The sequence below is a fragment of the Eulemur rufifrons genome, chromosome 29 (assembly GCF_041146395.1).
Source record: "Eulemur rufifrons isolate Redbay chromosome 29, OSU_ERuf_1, whole genome shotgun sequence".
Taxonomy (NCBI): Eukaryota; Metazoa; Chordata; class Mammalia; order Primates; family Lemuridae; genus Eulemur; species Eulemur rufifrons.
In genome coordinates, this window is record NC_091011.1 from 33,627,520 (window position 1) to 33,649,901 (window position 22,382).

The 22,382-nt window shown below is 38.4% G+C and overlaps 1 protein-coding gene across 5 annotated transcripts in view; it reads right to left on the bottom strand.

Annotated features, from left to right (window-relative positions):
• HDAC9 (histone deacetylase 9) overlaps nt 1-18,325 on the bottom strand; it is an 830,046-nt gene extending 811,721 nt beyond the window's left edge. For all 5 annotated transcript variants that reach the window (XM_069462246.1, XM_069462257.1, XM_069462259.1 and 2 more), the window contains exon 1: nt 17,941-18,325. The gene's annotated coding sequence lies outside the window, so the exon portion shown is untranslated. The remainder of the gene's footprint in view (nt 1-17,940) is intronic.
• Nucleotides 18,326-22,382: the final 4,057 nt, after the last annotated feature.

The window sequence follows — 22,382 nt, forward strand, 5'->3', positions numbered from 1 at the left end:
CACCACGCAGGCCTCAAATTCTTTTATAACATAATCCTTTTTTCTTGCAGATGTTGTAGGATTACCTTTGGGAAACACTGCTTTGTTTGGTGCTGGATGACTTGTAATACAGAACTACGTTGATACCAAAAGCTATAGATGAAATTACTGGGAATTTATCCTACTCTAATTGCTTTACATCATGTATCTCTTTTATCCTTACAACATCTCTTTACAACAATTTTATAGTGTAGGTAGTACTAGTATCCTCAATTAATAGTTAAGGACAAAAAGGCTAAGAAAGCTTAAGTAACCAGTCAGAGACCACACAGCTAGTTAGCAACGAACAGATGTCACCCTGTCCCGGCCAACACATGGGCCCACACGTTTAACCTGGCACTGGGTGGGTTCTCACCTGCACTGCCCCTAGGACTTTCCTCAAGCTCTCCTGGAATGCACTGTTCCTTCATAAATTCCCTATGTCCACATGGCTAATTCCTACCCATTACTTTAAGGTCCACTGTATTCACCTTCCCCGGGATGTCTTCACTGCCAACTGGCTAAAAATAACCATCCCCATGGTACCTTATTCCTTTCATGGAACTTATAAATTTACTATCTCATATATGCTGCACCAAGGGGCCAGAGTCACACAGCCTAAGAATAAAAAGCTTTTGACTGGCTAACATATCCCTGATAAGAGAGGTGTTTGTTTATGGTCTAACCACATTTCTACTGTTTTCTCGGGGTCAATTTGGGTAAATACCATAATAATAAATTTGAAATACCATTCTAAACATTTCAAAGTATTTTCAGGAATATTATCTCATTTGATTCTCAACTTCGAAAGAAAGAACAGAATTTATCTTTATAAATGAAAATCCTGAGCCAAGCACCTCTACAAGTGAATTAGTATATCTCATCCCCTAGCACAGCACTTACACATAGTAGGTACTTATATGAGGAGGGAGTTAATGCTTGAGCAATGCTAACTTAAATTCTGGTCTTGGTCACATGTTAGCAGTCCTCCCAGGCTGACACAACATCTCCATATGTAGTAGGTGCTGTTGATAATCGACCACATCCCCAAGCCATTACCACTTGAAAGTATGCCCACAGACTTCCAACTGCCAACCCTTTTATTTCTTTGCCTGAGGGTTTTCTCTGGACCTGCACTGAAGCTGGAATCTCTGAGGACTAACACCCCCTGGAAGCAGTCTTCAACTAAACAGTAACTGGTTCTAGGATATAATACCCCAGCTCCTTTGCTTTTCAGGTAGATAATTCTAAGGCATATTTTCTTCATTCCCTCGGAAGACTTAAAACTTCAGTTGCTTAAAATGGCAAAACAGTAGCTGCCTTAATACAAACCCCTTACTGACGGCCTTCCCTACTCCTACTCATGTTTCCTCGGCCTCCTAAATAAACTACCTGTGCTCAAATCTTTGTCTCGGGACCTGATAAATGAGACACTAGAGGAGAGAAATAATAATTTGTAGTTTTAAAAATAAAAGGTAAAAAAGGGAGGGATCATTTATAAATAGCCAATAATTATATTTTTCAAAGAGAAAACATTAACCAGTCACTATTTACTACTGCATAATGAGCAAATCCAAAAGGTTGGTACATGAATTTTAACTCATGAATTTTCCAACATGAAAAAAGAAAGATTGTTTAGAAAAATACAGAAAACACTTTAAAAATCTGTTAGGGAAAGTGTCATTTTAATACTCACTTTAGGCCTTAAATCTAACACCTTTCTCAGGTGCATAGACTGAGAAAAATGAAAATTCTCACATATTTTGCTTCTACTATCTTTGAAATAGCTTTCTAAAGGGTGTGTGTGTGTGTGTGTGTGTGTGTGTGTAAGAGAAAGATCAGGTTATGTTTCAATGAAGCCATCTAATTACAAGTATTTCTTAAAAAGTCCTCAGATCTCTGATATTCAGTAGGGCAAATGCTAGTAGTCACTCCCACACACCTGCATTTGATACTGCTGAGGATGTCCATTCATTTATTCAAAATTTATCAAACACTTTCTATGGAGAATTTCTGGGATTTAGTTGTAGAGATTTACAAAAAGAAAAAAAGAAAGGCACAAGACCTATCCTCCAAAAGTTCTCAGTCTCTACATGAAAAGACAGAAAAATATAATAGTTACCATTTAAGGTGACAAGGGATGGTTTTGCTTCTAACCTACATAGGGTAGAAGCAAGGGAAGTGGAGGCAGCAAAGCAGTATTAAGACTGTGACGTGATGTCCGGTCTAAAATATCACAGTTGCCTGCATCCAGCTCACTATATTTTATTTAAAATTAAAACTAAAAAATATAAAATATAACACTAACATGTACACTCAAAAGTGCTTTTTTCTAGATTTTCTGATTGCAAAATTTGGATAAGCTCATCAAAGTGAATCTCTTTTCATTCTGAAGGATCCTCCTGCTTGGCTAAGGAGAATCTACCTGATCCCCCTCTTAAGTAATCCAACACTGCCATAAAAGAAGGGATTCCAGAGGATGTGAAATATGAACTAAAACTCAGAAGAAAATTAGGAATTCAGGAGATGGGTGTAAGAAGGGAAGAGTGGATAGGATTTTTCTGGTAGAAATGTGTATTCTAGCTGCAAGAGAGGCTAAGAAATGTCATCTATATTCTCTAGGGATTTGTCCCCAGCTAAAGTTCAGATTCTGTTCTTAAAAGTCTATAAATTATTTATATTTGGGTTCAATTTTACAAGAGAATATAAATGAATAATAAGACTGAGAGAGGACAAGGAACTCTTGGAACAGTCAGTAGACTGGTCTATTAGCACAAGGGAGAGAAGGACGGGTAGGGCATGGGCAAAGACTAAAGTAACAGGAAATTAGACCAGAGAGGCCAGCACAGGGGAGATCATGAAGAATCTTGAGTACTAAGGAGTTTCTGTTTGTTTTCTTTTATTTTTTGTTTTGTTCCCCAGTTGTTGTTGTTTTTGTTTTTTTGTGGGGTTTTTTTGAGGTATAATTAACATACCTAAAAATTACCCTTTTAAAATGTACAATTCAGTGATTTTTTAGTATATTCAGAGTTGTACAACCATCAGCTTCATCTAATTACAGAACATTTTTATTACCACTAGAAGAAATCCCATATCCATTAGTATTCACATTCCATTTCCCCTCCCCTGAGCCCCTGACAACAACTACTCTAGTTTTAATATCTGGACATTTCATATAAACAAAATTGTACAACATGTGGCCTTATATGTCTGGCTTATTTCACTTAGCATAATGTTTTCAAGGTTCATCCATGTGTAGCATGAATCAGTGTTTCATTCCTTTTTGATGGCCCAGTAATATCTCACTGTGTGGCTATACCACATTTTGTTTATCTGCTCATCAGGTAGTGGATGAACAGAATCTTAAAAAATTGAATACCACTCTGTGGGGGAGAGTGCTAGTTGGCTCCCACTATCCCTTTTCTCTACTGTCTTCAGACACAGAGCTTCTGAACTTTATATAAATTTATATCCTATGGCCAGAAGTTTGTCACATGGTATAATTCCCAGCTTCAAGGCAGGCTAAGAAATATCATCTATATTTTCTAGAGATTTGTCCCCAGCTAAAGTTCAGATTCTGTTCTTAAAAATCTATAAATTATTTATATTTTGGTTCAATTTTACAAGAGAATAAAAATCTGGCCTAACCTTTATGCTTAAATATTGGAAACGTAGCAATGTAATGTCGCCACAGTTTTGGCTTCATGTTGCTGATTATTTATGACAGTGCTGAAGAAAGTTAAAATTAATTTTAATTTGTTCTTACAAAATTATTTTCCTAAAAATTCTAAAGTAACTCTAGTCTTCTTGCCATGCTTAACAACTAGCTTTCAAAAGACTACATTAAAAACTCAAATTACAAAATTAAAAAATCATTGACATATTCCCACAGCATATGGAACTATACCACCTCAAGGATTCTTTTAAATTATCACAGTCAATTGTGCCCTTACTGCCAGAAAACTCTTGAAGCAACAAGATGTATTCACTATAGCAAGATGTGCTCCTGAATTTTGACACTTTATTCTCGTATTAGTTCACAGTACTATATTTTATCATTCAAATATGAAACAGAATTAAAAATAAAATAATTTACAGCACTTAGTTCACTACTACTTGATATATGAACATTCTCAAGGCCTATCCATGAGGTACAGAACCTCTTAAATAAATATAAAAGAGGAAAAATCCATAAAAAGTGATCCAATTTAAAATACAGTAATTTATGAGCTGTTTTATGATCATTCACATCTACTAAATTCAAAAGTATATTATTTCAAAGCTACTTGGCTTCTATCCTTCTTTAAAAACATGGTACTTTCCTATAGTAGCATCTTTTATCCACTTAACAGTATGTAAATTATTATGTTCAACAAATTTAACTTCTTAATTTATGACTGGCTTGCCTTAAGAATGGTTTTGAATGGCTAGGGCAGTGATAAAAGTCATCAAACATAATATAAAGTAAAATTGACTATGTAAAATTGATTTTTAAAAGTATATTTATAATACAAAGTATTAAATAAAATTTGGAACCTGCTGAAAAGGAATCAGAATATCACAATAAACTATATTAAATTGAGTATTAAATACTTAAGTGGTCTCCAAAATTATATTGACCAACAAGATTTTACATGGGAGAGAAAAGAAATGGAGGACAACCACTTCCAGTCAAGATACAGTAAGAAGGACTAAAATTGCCTTCCCACTTAAAAAACAAAGGTTCTATACAAAATATATGAAATAACAGTTTTTAAGATACTGGATACCAGGCAATAATATTTGAGAAATGGGAAAAATATGATGAGGTGAACTCTAAGGAATGAAAAACTGATGACATGAGCCCTCTCACTGTCCCAGCTTCCAGATCACAGCCCATGAGAGGAAAACCCAGGCAGTACCTAGCATAATCCCTGAATTGAGAAGATGAATCTGAGAAACTAGGGATATCAGGGCAACTAGAAATCATAGGACACAGTACTGGAGAAAAGAGAGCTGAACACAGAGAGATCGCGAGAGATCTGCAAATGATCCTCCTTGGATATTCAGCAGAGTACTGATGAGCACATGCATGTGAGAAAACAACCCAACATCAGGAAAAGAACTTTCTGAAAGGATTAGTGGCAACAGTATGCAGAGCTCACATAAGGCTGAGAATTGTGCCTGTTCCCCTCAGCCAGACCAGAAAACATCATAATTCATAAAGTGTTGGGTAGAGTATTCAGAAACTAATCTCAAAAACAAGAAAAAATGCTCAAAAAGATTTATAGGGATATAAAAATATTCAGTACCCAACAAAGTAAAATTCACAATGTCTGGCATCTATCAAAAATTACCAGGCATCCAAAGAAGAAGGAAAACAAAACCCACAGAAAGGATAAAAAATCAAACAAACAAAATTGACCAAGAACTGAAAAAGACATTAGAATTTGCAAACAAGGTCATTAAAACAGTTATTATAAATCTATTCCATATGTTCAAAAAGTTAAATAGAGACATGGGAGATTTTAAAACACCCAAATTTAACTTAGAAAGATGAAAACTACAATATGGGAGATGAAAAACACACTAAATGTAAGTTCTGATAGTGAACTTGAAAACACAGTAATAGAAACTACCCAAAATGTAACACAGAGGACCAAAAAAAGAATAAAAAATATATAAACAGAGCATCAGTGATCCTCATATACACACAATTGGAGTCCCTGAAGGAGAGAAAAGAGAGGAGGGAACCCTAAAAATATCTGAAGAAATAATTACTATTTTTTTTCCAAATTTGATGGAAACTATAAATCCACAGGTCCAAGAAGCTCAATGAACCCAAAGCACAGTAAACATGAAGAAAGCTATGCCAAGACATATCATAATCAAATTGTTTAAAACCAGTGATAAAGAGAAAATGTTATAGGACATGTTATCCATAAAAAAGAACAAAATAAGGTTGATGGCAGATTTCTCATAAAAACCAAGGCAAGTGAGAAAACTGTGGAGTGTTAAAAGGAAAACAAAAATCAATCTAGAATTCTATATCCAACAAAAATGAGGTTAAAGATGCTTTCAGAAATATGAAAGCTGAAAGGAATCATCACCAGTAAACCTGTGCTACAAGGAATGTTTAAAGGAAGTCCTTCAGGCAGAAGGAAAATAATTCTAGATGGAAATTTAGATATACACAAAGGAATGAAAAGCACTAAAATGGTAACTGCTTGAGTAAGATTTTTGTATTATGTAAATCTATTTAAATGATTATTTACTGTTTTAACAAAAATAACAATATAGTGAAGGTTTATATTTATATATGAGAAACAGAATAAGGTATGAAATAAATTTAATGTATTTCAATAGTTACTTGAAAATTATAAATTTGCACAAGAATATTTCAAATCTGCTAGTCAGTGAAATTAAAACTATAGCCACTATTCTGAAATCCCATTTCATTTGGCTTGTACTTTCCCATTTGGTTTGAGTTGTCTTAACATTATGCTTTTGAAAATAGAAGTTGAATTTATTATATTCACTTTCATAGAGAAAAGGTAGTAAAACTAAAAGGATGTTCTTAGAGAAAAAGTAGTAAATCTCTTTACTACTTTTTACTACAAGTTAACTCACAAGTTTAGGCAATGGCCTTTGCTGAACTTTATAAATAAAAGCAAACAACTATTGTTTCATTGTAATACTAACCTCATCTAATTGTTATTTTAATGTAGGTAACTTTTAAAAATTGGGTCAAATACATAAGTAGGAGATTTAAAAATATATTTATAGCACAAATGACAAAAGCAAGTTCCCTTCCTTGTTTCCCCAACCTGCCAAAAATGAACATAATGTATAATTCATATCATTAGGGTTTTTTAGAAATTTTATAAAGAAGGTTGGGGGGGAAGATACCAAAGCAGTACTAACTTCTCATCATCAAGAGGCATAAGAAAGCAATAATAAAATCAAAGCACACCTGGGGATTCACAAGTATAAAATTGTATATATTGCTAAAGAATTTTTTTCCTATTTGTGAAACCTATTCACGAGCATATCTACGAGTTTTCTCAATGAGTAACAATGTGCTGGAATGAAAGTGGAAATAGAGAAATACAGAGTAGGTGCATCTTTTGGGTAGCAAAGGAAAGGTAGGCTCCAAGATGAATAACTAGTATAGACAATATTACCTTGCAAAAGGGGTTAACTCATCCATAAAGTATAGTTAACAGTCTTTTGTGTATATCACTAGGAACAGAAATACTGATGCACATTCAAATTTGGGAACTACTAAGCTAGATTAAAAGAATGAACAACAGGCAAGTTTCCATGCTGAAGTCTATGTATTCAGATTCTGCCATATGAGGTAACTATTAAATCTCTAGCAGTAAATAGAAAATAAATGGAAAATTCTAAAGTATTTCTGCTTGTCAGCAGAGCTTATTTCAACTTATTTGCACAGTTAGCCTCTATAACCATTACATATTACTACATTTAATATTACTGTATGAATTAAATGAGACAATATATGTGAATATATCCAATACCAAGGTTCAATATATGTATGATAGATTTTAATCTAAGTGTTGCTCTAGCACACCCACAAGTTGCATAAAAAAATCTCAGCCACTTGCAGGAAGCAATTCCTGTCTTTCTAAATGGACAGACCTTGTATTGATTTCATGAATTTTGGCAACAGCTGTGAAACTTGTTATCATGGGATTACATCTTATGTAAGGATTGCATTCGAATATGTTTAAATGCATCTGATGCTTCTTCATTCTTCTGTACCAGAAAGGGTAAAAGGGCAAGATGAAGAAATCAATAGGAAAGAAGGAATATTCAAAGACATTTTTAAGAATATAATAAATTTGAAATCTGCCCAGAATATCAGCAGGCATTAGTACATAATATCAAATATGGGCTAGCATTGTACAAACACTAGAAATTGTAACAATGATAGTGGCATTAATAATAATAATATAGGCTGAGTGTGTCGGCTCATGTCTGTAATTCCAGCACTTTGGGAGGCCAAGGCGGGGGGCCAGGAGTTCAAGACCAGCCTGGTCAACAAACAAGATCCTATCTCTATAAAAAAAAATAAAAATTAGCCAGGTGTGATGGCATGCGCCTGTAGACCTAGCTACTTAGGAGGCTGAGGTGGGAACATCACTTCAGCCCAGGAGTTCAAGGTTACAGTCAGCCATGATCAGGCCACTGCACTCCAGCCTAGGCAACAGAGCAAGACCCTGTCTCTAAAAAAAATAATAATGCAGATAATCCAAGTTTAAATGGCTTATTAGGAAAGAAAGGGATTAAAGCAGAATAGCAAATGCAAGGAAACCTGGGCCATTAAAAAAAAAAACAAAAGTGTAAAGTAGTAAGTGTCAGGCCTCTAGCCTAATAAACAAATGATGAAAAACCAAATCAGATGGTGAGGTAAGTAAAGAGGTGACATGTAGTGTTGCTGGTCATTTAGGAAAAGAATGAAACCAACTTGGTAAAATATATTGCTCTGTTTTTACAGTGATATCATTCACTTCATCCAATAACAACAAAATCCAATAAATACATCTAATTACAATCAAAAAATATAGTAATATTGGCTATGTGGGAAAATGAGTCTGAGAATGGAGGCTTTATCACCTAAACCTGTGCTGCTCATTAGCCTCATTTGACTATTTAATAATTAAAATTAGATAAAAGTAAATTCAGGCTCTTGGCTGCACTAAGTAAATTTCAAGTGCTCAAAGGCCACATGTGCCTAGTGACTACAGTATTGGAGAGCACAGATATAGAATATTTCCAACATCACGGGAAATTCTACTGGACAGCACTGATCTAAAACAACTGTTAGAAGTGCCCTCTATGTAAGAGATGAGATCTAAAAGAACACACACACACACACACACACACACACAACCAATAGTCATCCATCCGTTCATGCAGAACATTTATTGAGCATTTCTCATGTGAGAGTTGCTGTGCTGAACATTCAGAGACCACACAATAAAACAAAATAGTCCCTGTCCTCAAGGAGATCACAGCGTAATAGGAAATAACAACATATAAATAACTGGTCAATCAGCAAACACTTGCTAGGCACCAACTGGAAGAAATGTACTACAGAAGAAGACAAAAAACAGTAAGCATGTCGTCTCTGACCTCAAGGAGCTTACAATCTAGTTAACAACATATAACATGGAGTAAGATGTAAAATGTTTTAGTGGCAAATTAACATTTGCAACTGTGTACTTCAAGCTGAGATCCATGAGTTTGATATAGGATTTTTTTCCATTTTGGTATTTCATCGGGATGAAAATCTAAAAAATATATATATAAAAATTTATTCTAATCAATTTCTGAATAAGCATTTTAAAACTAAATACTGCCATCGAATTTTCATACTGTTTTTTGCCAGTGGTGTTGTCAATAACGCATGTACAAAGTGAAGGCCAAATAATATATAATTTGCTAATCAAATAAAGTCCAATCAAAGAAATGGTGAGGATGAACTGAATCATTACAGAACACATGGTAGTAGAGGCATCCAAAAGTACCTGCATTATAGTAGTTAAAATCATCATCATGTTGAGTATGAAGATAATGTACGCATCCTATCTCTGTGTAGTTTCTACACAATCTGTTCTCCATTTCAGCAATCTTTGGATATGGCTTACACATTTGATTTAGAATTCAATAACTCCACAATGCTAATCACATTTTCAAGAGAACAAAAAAAAATGTTATAGACTTCCTGGGTGATATCTCATTAAAACTGACATTTGAGGATTATTTACTGGTAGAATTTTGGTCGTGTACAAAGTCTGATTACCCTGAACCAGCAAACAAAGCCCTGAAGTTAATATTGTTTGTTTTTAATCTACTTTTAAAAGGACATTTTTTGTATTATACTGATATAAAATGTAGAAACAGATTAAAAAAGGAGAGAATCTGAGGCTACATCTTTATATGCTCAAACCCAACACTGGCAATGTAATTTACAACAATACAGCATCGTTTGCCACATAAGTCAATGATGTTTCTTTTAATTTCATCAGTTGTGTTATTTATATTTGATATTTATTTGCTCATTGGCTTTGGTTTTATAATTTATGAAATCTATAAGCAAAAGTGTTTATCGTTTATGTTCCTACATACTTAAGTAAAATGTTTAATAAAAATAAGTTCACACTGTACAGACCAGTAGTCTTAGCCAAAACCAGCCCATTCTTCCTGTGGTGTTTCATGTGGAAATGGTGCCCATTAGGAAGCCAAAGCTTCTCTGCCCTCCTTACCATCTGGGCATGGGGAACCATGGATCTCTAGGGGGCACAGAATAATTGCCAAGAGACCACAAATATATATGTAAATCCATCTATATATTAAATATACTATAATCCTATATTTCAAAAGTAAAAGACACTATTCTGGGTAATAAAATGCGAATTTCTTTTAAAGACTTCACTATTAGAGTAGCTTTTCGTTATGGATTTTCTCAATTAATACTAGAACTCAATTTGTAATCCTGTGAAAACACAGCCATAACTCTATAAACTACTACAGGAATTTAAAGAAAAGAAACACCATGGTGAGCTGCAGTAATCAGAGGAGTATCACTAAAGAAGTGGGACATACATTGGGCCTAGGGCAAAAGTAGAGCAGAGAAGGTACAGCTTCCTAATGGGCATACTCTGAATAGAACCCCTGTGGAATGAAAGTCTGATTTTGGCTAAGATGACCACTGGTAGAACCCTGCACTATTTAGTTCTCTTTCACTTGCAAAAGGCAGAGACTCAATTTATAGATAGCTTATTGCTCACATAACATAACTCCAGAAAAATCGGTGGTAGAACCAGCTTTGAGAATGACTGTGTGCAGGAACTGAAAAATTAAAATGCTGTTCTTATTTTCTCTCTCTCTTTCTCTCATCTTGACTTTTCTTTATTTGTTGATTTACTCTCTCAGGCTGACCATACCCATTTATCTAAAATCTAAGCCACTTGGGTAGCTCCAATTTAGGACTTAAATCCTTAAAGACTTACTGAAGGCAGCGCAGGAAGTGGCAACCGTTAAAAATGTAAAAGTAATAAAGATAGGCTAGGTCCAGACTGTAAAAGAATTGGTGTCATGCGAAGGAGTTTGGGCTTTTAAAGTCAAATCAGGCCGAAGCTGATTTAGGAAATCTAAAACCTGTATGAAGAAATAAGTTTATTTCAAGATTTCCTGAGCTGCAGTGTGCTCTGGAATAGATTATTACAGTCTACCCCAGTCAGGCTGGGGGAGGCTCACAATTTCCCTCTTTGCAAACGGCACTATTCCAGAAGGGTAGGCACCTAGACCCAGATGGAGCAACCACAATACCCCATCTCCCTGGCCTCACTGGAGTGGTCCATAGGTATGTACCTGATTGATTAATAACACAATCCAATCAGAGGGCTTCCCTGAGGTATTCAATTTAAAATGTTTACATTTTGAATCAGATACCCAGGGAAATCTTAAAGGCTTCCTGATACTGTGCTGGGAGGTAGAGTACAACTCAGTAAAATTAACAGAAAATAGAAGCAATTTGCTGGGTCTCACACTGAGTTTGTATTTTACAGTGGAACAGCAAGGGGATCTGGGCCAATGATTTTGATCAATGGAACTAGATCCATTTAGAGATTTGAGTACATAAAACAGAAGAAGAAAGTAGACTATCTATGAATAGAATTCAGAGGCACCACAGAGTAAAAAGAGGGACTGAGTAATAGAAGAACAAAGAAAGAATGTCTCAATAGACTTTTCAAGATCAAAACAGTGGCATCTACTGAAAAAGCTATAGAAAGAACCCTAGGGCCAAAGACGCAATGAGAATTCATAATGTTTCCTGATTTAATTTAATAGTAGAAATCTACATATAGGAAAGAAAGGAGACACAGAGCTTTTGATTTTAACCAAAATGATAAGTAGAAATAGAAATGTACAGCCTCCACTCTCCATTCTTACTTTTAGATCTAAGAGAAACCTATAATGTGTACTTCCTGCTGGGACAATAAAAGAAGGCATGATACAGCACACTCTCTCACTTCTCTCTTTAACCCTCATCTTCTAGTATCCAGTTCTCTCAAGGTGAGTGAAGGAGCCCAAGAGCAAATGCAGCACTGACATTCACTTCAATGGGAATAACAGCTTCCACCCCGGAAACTTCTTTTACTGCTTGTGAGCATGAGATGCTTACTACAAGACTGCGGGCTTTGGAGTCAAACTTGGATTCAAATCCTAATGTAACCCCTAGCGGAATGGCCCTTGGCAAAGTATTTAACTTTTCAAAGTCTCCATATACCTTTGTGTCAGGAGGTGGGGGGTTTAAAGAAGGAGGAACTAGGGAAATAGGAACTAAGCTGCCAGAGTTTGAGATACAGAATTGATTAAATCATTCCTTCAAAGTGCTTTAGAACATGCTATGTTCGATAAACACCCCCAAGCCGCTACATAGCACCCCATAGTCACTGGGCCATAGATGTAGCACAGTGGATCTGCAGTGGTCCTTGGTTCTGCTCCCTCTCTATAAAATGAGAGGAGGCCACGCTGCAGGCCTCCAAATCACAGCACTGTTTCCCTGCAAGGATTAGTGAAATCAGTCCCTTTAAAGTCTTTTGCATGTGGCATATTATTAGAGATTAATTAAGTCAATTCTCAGTGATAGTGATTCATCTTTTAAAAGGCTTCTACTTCTTTCTTACCACTACCATTCCTAAATGGGGACCCACTACCATCATTCTCCTAACTCCTGGAAGAGCTTTCTTTCCAAGGAGTCACACAATTCCAGCCACTTTTCAATTCAATCCTATCTCCAGATGGTTTTCATGCCTATCCTGGTCAAAACCATTTCATTAAGCAATCATTTGCTCACATTTTTCCTTCTTCTTTACCTCAGCAGTGGATACCTGTCATTCTTTTTGGCCTTGAACTATGGGACCCCATTATTACATGGGGAGAATCCTCTCTTTAAAAGACAGAGCCCACCTTGCACTATAGAAGCTGGTGTGCCAGCAGCGACAGCAAAGGTATCTCAGAGGATCGGTTCTGCAGAGGGATTTAGAGCCTTGTTTCTGACTGAGTGGCTGCTAAGCCAGGTCTTCTGACTCTACCGGAAGATTCTGTGAGTTGGTCAATGTGATGCACACATCCTAAATTGATCTCCAAAGAGTCATGCCCTTGTATAGTCTGATATCACTCCCATTCTCACATTATATAAGACTCTGCCTTATCAGATTGGAGTAAGAGAGACTTCCTTGCTAAGCTGCCATGGTGTAAGAGTACCTGTGAGAGGGGTTACTACGTGGCAAGGAATAGCAAGTGGCCTCTGAGAGTGACCTCTGGCTGACAGCCAGCAAATGGCGTCTTCAGTCCTAAAACCACAAAGAGATAAATTCTGCCAACAATATAAGGGAGCTTGGAAGTGGATCTCTTCCCAGCTGATCCTCTGATGAGACTGCAACCCTTACAACATATGATGCGACCTCTGAGCAGAGGACGCGATTGAGCTATGTGTGGACTCCTGAGCAATGAAACTGAGATGATAAACGTGTGCTGTGCTAAGCAGCTAAATTTGTGGTAATGTGTTACACAGCAATAGAAAAAAATACAGTCAATATTCTCTAATAAATTTATTGGATGCTTAAATTAAGTAGTCAGTTTCCATGACTTCTTATTGAAGACCTTGAGTGACACATAGTCTATCCAAATCTTACCCTCCTTTAGTAGCCATTTCAAATTTCAATCATCACTATTCCACTCGAATTAAACCAGTCCATACCCATCTCCTTCTTATCACAGCTTCTGGAGAAATGGGAAGAAAGTACCATTTCCAGCAACCTGAATTCTCCTCAATCTCACCAGCAGCATGTTATGCTCTCTCTGATGCAGCAAGAATAGACAGGAGTTTTCCTCACTTTGAAGCTCTAAACAGAATTCATTGTAGGAAACAGGAAATCACACTTAAATTTTCTTTTCAGTATTTCACATTTTAAATGATTTGAATGAACTCCTATAAACCATATATTTAGGAAAAGGGACAGTAACACATATTTTTTTTAATAGAAAGCTCTTAGTTCTGTCTGCTTACTCAAAAATGCTTGAATAAGATCACATATTACCATTTTCTATGAAATTATAATGCTTTCTTCTGCATCTTGGATGATATATTCTACTTTTGAGTGTAAATGCAATATCAGAAGTCTATCACTTTGGGGGCCCCACATCATGTGGGCAGTTATGCTGAAAAATTCTAGTGAAGTTTGGAGGAGAGAGGACTTGGCAGATGAAGGAAAAGAACAAGTTGCTGTTCATTTTCTCTTTTTTTAAAGTCTGATTTATTCAGATCTGAGGTCTACGTGGACACAAATGACTAGTAATTCCACAAGCCCTCTATTTACTATATCTATAAGTTCAGCCAAAGAAGCAGAGCTAATAAAAGAAAGAGGATGTCCTGACCCTCAGAAAATGATCCCTGACTGATATGGGTGGTCTCTGGAGTGGACACTCCATTACTATCTTCTGTCAATACTTTCTCTTCCCAAGGTTCTGAGTTCTCTTGCCAGTGAGGCTGATGATCCTCAGGTTTGAAAGACTGTGCTGATAAGCCTCAAGGGTGTTTGATGAGTAAAAGGGTTGTATGTTGGTGGATAAAGCAAGGCCAGTGGGGGGCAGAGCAATATGGGGGCTATGGCTTGACTGCAAGAATGAATATCCCTCAGAGGGGGGTGTGTGTGTGTGTGTGAGTGTGTGTGCGCGCGCGCGCGCGCACATTTGTTTTAGCACTAGCTATAAGAGTCACGGTTCCCTCCCCATCAACAAGCAACAGTAAGGGCCCATCCCCTTATGACTTAATTGACTGATTTAAAATCTGATCTGCACATATATAAAAATTAACATTATAAAGCTTTAGGAATATATAAATTTATGAAATTATCATAAGATAGCCACAGGAGCAGCTTGCTCTTGTAATTAAGATACAGGAAACATAGATGTTATCCTCAGCTTCACACTGATTCACTATTGTGTAACCTTGGGTCTATCAGTGTACCTGCTGCCTCCTTCCTAAAATGAGAACAGTATGTCATCCTACCTATCTCTCAAATGTTTTGAGGAATCATCAAGAAATATAACAGTTATAACAACAAGCTAAAAAACAATTGTATGTATCTGTGGATTTGTGCAATGAAAATTAAGTATGAATATTAAAATTAAGTATTTTCTTTCTTTATGGAAAGAAAAAGGCTTCAAGCATAAAAGCCCCTAACAACTTAAATGTTAATATAAACTACATTTTAAAACAAACAAAAAATCCATTGAAGCAAAAATAAAAAGCCACATTTGGATGTAATAACAAAAAATGTCCATAACTACAATATTTCACTAATGAGAAGGTACAGATGCTACATACAGAAGGATTTTATGATGTCCATATGTTTCTCAAATGACTCTCCTTGTTAGCTATTTCTCCATATCTCTATTTAAGAATAACCTACACCTTCCCCACTGAGCGGGTATAAATTATAATATGTTGTAATATTTAAACAAGTTCAAAAAAGAAGTAATTCTAATAAAAAGAAATGAAAGCTATTTAAACCTAGATGCAGATGGTAATAAAAATTTGAATTATGGATATCATTTGAATTAGTCAATTAAACAGATTTTTACCTGGTCAGTTGGCCTTAAGATTTAAAACTCCTTAAAACCTCAAATAGAGTTAATCTCTATGTTAAATATATATAATAATTAATTATTTATATATAGTGGCAGTAACTTCATAAAGCAACTCACTCTATAATAATGGTCATAGTTAATCTGGCCACAAAACAACCAAAAATATCTATAACCATGGATAAAAACTACCTTTTAATTTCAGAAGACCCATCATTATTTTTATAGAAGATAGCAGTTTAGTACGCTAAACACTCTCTAGTCTAAGTATTAGTCTGACTTTCCAATAAAGGCCAGTCCAATAGGCTGAAATGCAGAGAAACAGGAAGACTGAGGTAAAAAAAAAAAAAAAAAAAAATCTGTCTCCTACCCATAAACTGTTATTTAATTTAAAACTATTAGCTTCCTTCTGCACAACCTTATGTGCATCTAATCACGTCCATTCTGTAGTGAAGATTATCAGTTCAGGAGCAGAGCTGGGAATGCATATCTCTCTCTCCGGCTGGAAGCCTATCAAAGGTCAGACTCAGGATTTCCACCATCCATGCACCCATTTTGTAGCTGAAATGTATATGAAAACATTAGCTTTTTACCACACAGAAAATTGCATGTTCCAAGAAAATGTTGCTCTTCCTGAGGTGTGCCCCATTCAAACAAAATGGATGAGAATAAATTACAAGCAAGTTTTACAACTGACCAAATTACGTTCTTTCGGAAATACAATACTCTTATTAAGCATCTTAAATATGAATGGTTTCCAGAAGGAATGTCAGTAATTTGATGTTTGGGTGATTAAACTGGAACAGTGGTTTAAAAAGATAAGGAGTACTAAATATCTGTGGTAAAAGGCAAATACATTAAACAACAAATTTTCAGTCACAATAATTTCTGTAATAAATATCAAAGTACCAAAGAGAAGTTCAAAAGATACCCTCTAAACATGATTTTTAATTTATTAACTGCAACTTATGCTGTGCTGATATTAATTACAGGATTAAAAGATTACTGGGGCATCAGAAAATAACATCTAGACCTTTTCAAATGTCAAAAGATTTTCTTTCTCATTTTTTCTTTAACATAGGTTCTCTATGTATTTACTCCCTCTTTCCTAGATTTCAATAATGTCTGCAAGATTTGAAAACATGACTGCGCTTCGAATACTTGTAATTCTTAAATCTTACTCTTTATGAGCAATCTTAGCACATCAAGAGTATTTAGTTGGATAAGCATTGTTATATCATTTTAGGAGGAAAAAAATTAACTCTTCACTTTCTTTCCTGGTAAAAGTTAAACTTTTTAAGCCCTTCTTATCCTACTCCCATGTTTTACACACACACACAGATATCTCATTTCTCCCAGAAATTCAAAATGCTATCGTTACTTAATCTAAAAGTTCCCTTTACGAGATTACACACACATCCCGGCAGAAAAACAAACGACAGATCCTCCTGAAATGAGAGCATAGGAAACTCACTAGAGAATTTTCCAAGTCCACATCGCAGGAACCGCTTCCTCAGCTCTCCGTCGCAGGCCACCTCTCCTGACAACCGCGCCTCGGATCTGGGAGGCAGCTCGGTCCCACTCTATCACACCACACACACAGGCCTGACACCAGCACCTCTCGCTGCGGACAAGTGGGCGACGGCGTCAAAGCCAAACAAACGCTGCCAGCCAGGCGCTCTGGGAACGCCCCCGTCCTCCGCTCTCTCTAGTCCCCACTGTGACACCCTCGGGTGGCGTTTAGTTAAACGATTTTCCTTCCACTAGCCAAGGAACTGCTTTATCTCCCATCCCCCAGCCTCCTGAACTTTTCTTAAAACCCAGTATTCCGATGTATAGACTTGAAACTTAAGTCCCCACGAAACATCACAGGTACCCCCATTAAGCATTGCTCCCCTCAAGCAACACGTTGGCAGCACAAACTTTTCATTCACAGCTCAGCTCCGAGATAAACTGGGTGTGTATTTGGGGGCGGGGGAGAATCATGCCACCGACCCCTCGCCTCGGTCTGCCCAGCCAAACGCCAGGGTCTGCACCAAAAAGATCACCTAGCACCCAACTTCTGACAAAGGTTCCCTTAAACCCACCAATCTCTGGGTCGCGAGATGCAAGGCAAGTGGCATCAGAGTCCGGACGGAGATGCCGTTAACCCAGGGAGCCCGAGCAGGGATTGCAGCGGCGCATCCGGAGGACCCGGGGCACCCAATTCCTAGGGCTTGACCCAGCACCAGCTGGGGACCCTGCCGTGGCGCCACTCACCTCCGCCCGCTCCTGCTGAGGCTGTCGTGCCCTCCTTCGCTCCGCGCCGGCGACCTCCTAACTTCTCCCCCTTCTCCAAACAGCCATCTTTCGAGGAGGAGAAGAGAATGGCGAGGCAGGAAGCAAAAGGGGGCTTGAAAGTTGACTCGAGGACCGCCGCTGTTCCTCCAGCAGGGACTTAACGGCCACGGCAGGCGCCGGAGGAGGAGACGGCGGCGAGAGCGGCGGGCGCGGCGGGGCAGGCTCGGTGCGCGCTGCGCGATGTGCAGGACGCGCCGCCGCCGCCACCGCCGCCGCCGCCGCCGCGCGGGGGAAGCTCTGGAGGGCGGCAGCGGGCGGCTGCGAGCTGCGAGCTGAGCGGGCGGCGGCGCGCTGAGGATTTGCTAAAAATAGCACTTCTTGGGGAGGGGTGTGGGGGACGGAGGTGGGAGGAGAGGCTCGGCCGGGAGCCCCGGCGCGGCGAAGGCTGGGCGGGGCTGGGTGGGGAAGGGAGGAAGGACCCGCGGCCAGAGCGCGGGCCCAGGCGCTGGAGACCGCGAGGCCGGGAGACGCGGGCCAGAGAGGATGAGGGTTGCGGGGACACCTGGGCGCGCGGCCGAGGCTGGGGGAAGGACGCGCGCGAGGCAGGAGGGCAGCGAAGGCCGTCTAGGGTGGAGCGGAGGAGACCTTGGGGCTGGACCAGCGATTCGTCCCAGGGGAAGGACCGGGAAGCCTAAAACGACTTGGGGTTTCTGAAGCGAAACATGCCCACGCGAGGCGTGAGGTGATGGTCAGGCGGCCGGGGCACACCATCCTCCTTGCCCGGCCCCTCAGCAGCCCGCGCCCGGCCGCGCCTTGCCCTCCCGCGCCCTCCCGCGCCCTCCCTGGCTCCAGGAGCCCCGGCCGCTCAGGTGCGCGCCCCCAGCTCCGCGACTTCCTTTTAAAAGCAGGAGGAGAGAGCACTGTGGCGCGGTACCTGGAACGTCCTCACAAATGCCTGGAGCTTAAAGAATCATTCAAGGGAATTTGAAAAGAAAATGCTACATGTGGGGTTTTTCAAAGGACCAAATGGGAAATGTGAGGAAATATGGTGACTGCTGTTGGAAACATGACTTAGGTTTGCCGCGTTTTAAGGCAGAACCGAGAGCATCATCCACTCTGAAACCAACCCTGATAGAAGGCAGTTAGTAGGTCGGAGAACTGATGAGGTGATTGATCCCTTTCAGTGGTTAGTATTTTTACCTTGGGAATTTTTCTTTTTTTCCTTTTTTTTTTTTTTTTTTTACTGTTGTAAATGAAGTCTCTGCTAGTATTGCTAATACCTACAGATTCCTTTATAAAGCGTACAACACTGAACGATGTAAACAAAAAGGGGGGGAGGTGGACGGGTGGAATGCTAAACATACTTGGCTAATGCTGACAGTTGATTACTCAAAGAGGCTAATATTTATCGTGTATATAATTTGACCCTCAAAAGAATAATAGCTAGTGTGTCTGCATGTATATTTATGGTTTTTCTCTACATCAGCTAAAACATAGCTGGCTCATAGATTATATGGATGGAAAGAACAAGAGAGACCTAACCCAGTGCCCTCATTTTCAGAGGAATAAACCAGGATCCAGGGGAGTAACGTGATTTGCCCAAGGTCTCTCAGTGGCAGGGTTCGGATTAAAACTCAGGATTAAAACCTGACTACCAATGCCATAACACCAGGATAACTCAGTGAAAAAGAGTGGTATGGTGTCTGTAGTTAAATTTAAAAGAATTCGGCATTCATAGTAGGATAAAAGTGTGTGATTGCTAGATTTAGCCCTCACATTGCCCTAATCAGGAATTCGCACTGCAAGGGTGGTCGGCTAGCTTTAAATTTAAAAGCCTTAGGTCACACTCCTAAGGCTGTTGGTGCTAGAGCTTCTGCTAGCTTAACTTTTCCACATTAGGGATTCTGTTAGTTGGCATGGTAGATCTTAATAATGGGTTCTCATTTCATGGGTGAAATCCATGATGTTGACTAAAATACTTTAGCGATACTTCTCATTTATATTATATATGAGCAAGAAATAAATATCTAGTGACCTTTCACCCTTTACCTTTCAAAATAGAGTCCTTTAAGACAGCAGTCCCCAACTTTTTGGCACCAGGGACTGGTTTCATGGAAGACAATTTTTCCAGGGTGAGGAGGAGGACGGGAGGCGGAGCTCAGGCGGTGATGCCAGTGATGGGGAGTGGCTGTAAGTGCAGATGAAGCGTTTGCTGGCTCACCATGGCTCACCTCCTGCTGTGCCCCCCCCCTTTCCTAAGTTTCATGGGGGTGATGGAGCTCTGCTGCTGGTCCCTAGGTTGGGGACCACAGCTTTTACAAATGGTTGTGTCCAGCTTTTTAAAAAAAAAAATTGTAATGATTCTGTTTGCCTACCATTGACTCTGAGGGAAACAATTCTCCCTCTATTGTCTCCCAAGAAAACCTTTTCATGTAAAGTGTAGTTGAAGCACATAAAAAGATATATCCCTGGGATTTCACTGGGCATCCAAAACAGACGTTTGTGTAATAAAGATGTATATGGCAAAATTTGAACTGAAACGTACTTTCATCTGTTAAGAAGGTGATAGAGGGAGTAGTTAACCTTCATTCACTTATCTGCAATTATTTATGTCTACCACATCTAGGTCATTTCACAAGGAGCTGTCTTCCTCATCATTCTCCTGGATATTTGAATGCCAACTCTGAGCAAGGTACTTGCTGGGTGCTACTGAAGATTTGAATGTTTTAAGATACGATTTAGTAGAAAAAATTATAATTTCTCTTATTGATTGGACTCCCATACTCTCTGAACCTATGTAATAGCATTTATGTCACTATAATTTGTTCTGGTTTTAGTCTCTCCTCAACTGAAGTGTAGGAAGACAGAAATAACTCATTAACATTTTTTGTAATTTTTTAGAATAGTTTATTTATTTATTTATTTATTTGACAGCCTCCATCTACAGCAAGGAACAGTTTTAGATGTATAGAGAAATTGAGAAGATAGTACAGTTGACCCTTGAACAACACAGGGTTAGTGGCACCAACTTCCTGAGAAGTTGAAAATTCACGTGTAACTTCTGACTCCCCAAAAACCAAACTACTGATAGCCCACTGCTAACCAGAAGCGTTACCGATAACGTAAACAGTTGATTAACACATATTTTGTATGTTATAGGTGTTACATACTGTATTCTTATAGTGAAATAAGCTAGAGAAAAGAAAATTTTTTAAAGAAAATCATGAGGAAGAGAAAATATGTTTACTATTCATGAAATTGAAATGGGTCATCATAAAGGTCCTTATCCTTGTATCTTCACATTGAGTAGGTTGAGGAGGAGGAGGGGTTCGGCTTGGTGTCTCAGAGGTGAGAGGAAATCCACATATAAGTGGATCCTTGCAGCTGAAACCCATGTTGTTCAAGGGTCAACTCTATAGAGAATTCCAGTATACTCCCCACACATACACACACACAATTTCCCCTGTTATTAACATCTTCAGTATGATACATTTGTTATAATTAGTGAACTGATATTGATACAATTATTAACTGAGGTCTATAGTTCATTAGATTTCCTTAGTTTTTACCTAATGTCCTTTTTCTTTTTCAGGATCACATCTAGGATACCACATTATATTTAGTGGGCATGTCTCCTTAGGCTTCTGGCTGTGGAGCTTTCTCAGACTTTTCTTGTTTTTGATGACTATGGCAGTTCTGAGGCGTACTCGTCAGACATATTGTAGGATGCCCCTCTATTGGAATTTGTCTGATGTTTTTCTCATGGTAAGACTGGAGTTATGGGTTTGGGGGAGAAAGACTATTGAGGTAAAGTTCCATTTTCATCACATTATCTCAAGGGTACCTACTAGCAACATGATTTATCACTGTTGATGTTAATCTTAATCAACTGGCTGAGGTAGTGTTTGTCAGGTTTTCCACTGTAAATTTACTCTTTTTCTCCTCCTTCACATTATACTCTTTAAAAGGAAGCCACTATGTGCAGCCTGTACTTAAGGACTGAGGAGTTATGGCCCCCTGTTTTAGGGCAGATTATCTACATAATTTATTTGGAATTCTTGTATATTCATTAACTTTTTATCAACAGAGATTATCACCGTGCCCTCAGCGTAGTAGGTTCTTAATTCAAATGGAAAGCAAAAATAGGATTAATTGAGATTTTTCCCTCTAAGAAAGATGATAGGGTCCAGATGTCAGCAAGATGATGAAATATGACTTTCCAGTGCTTGTCCGTTTGCAAAAACATCAATTTGAACAACTATCCATGCACAAAATTATCATCATAAGAGCTAAGGACACCAGGTAAGAGGATATAGCACCTGGATATAGTACAGAAAAGACACGTTGAAAAGGGTAGGAATGACAGTTTTACATTACTGTGTTACCTCTCCCCCAACCCCAGGCAGCATAGCATGGAGAGA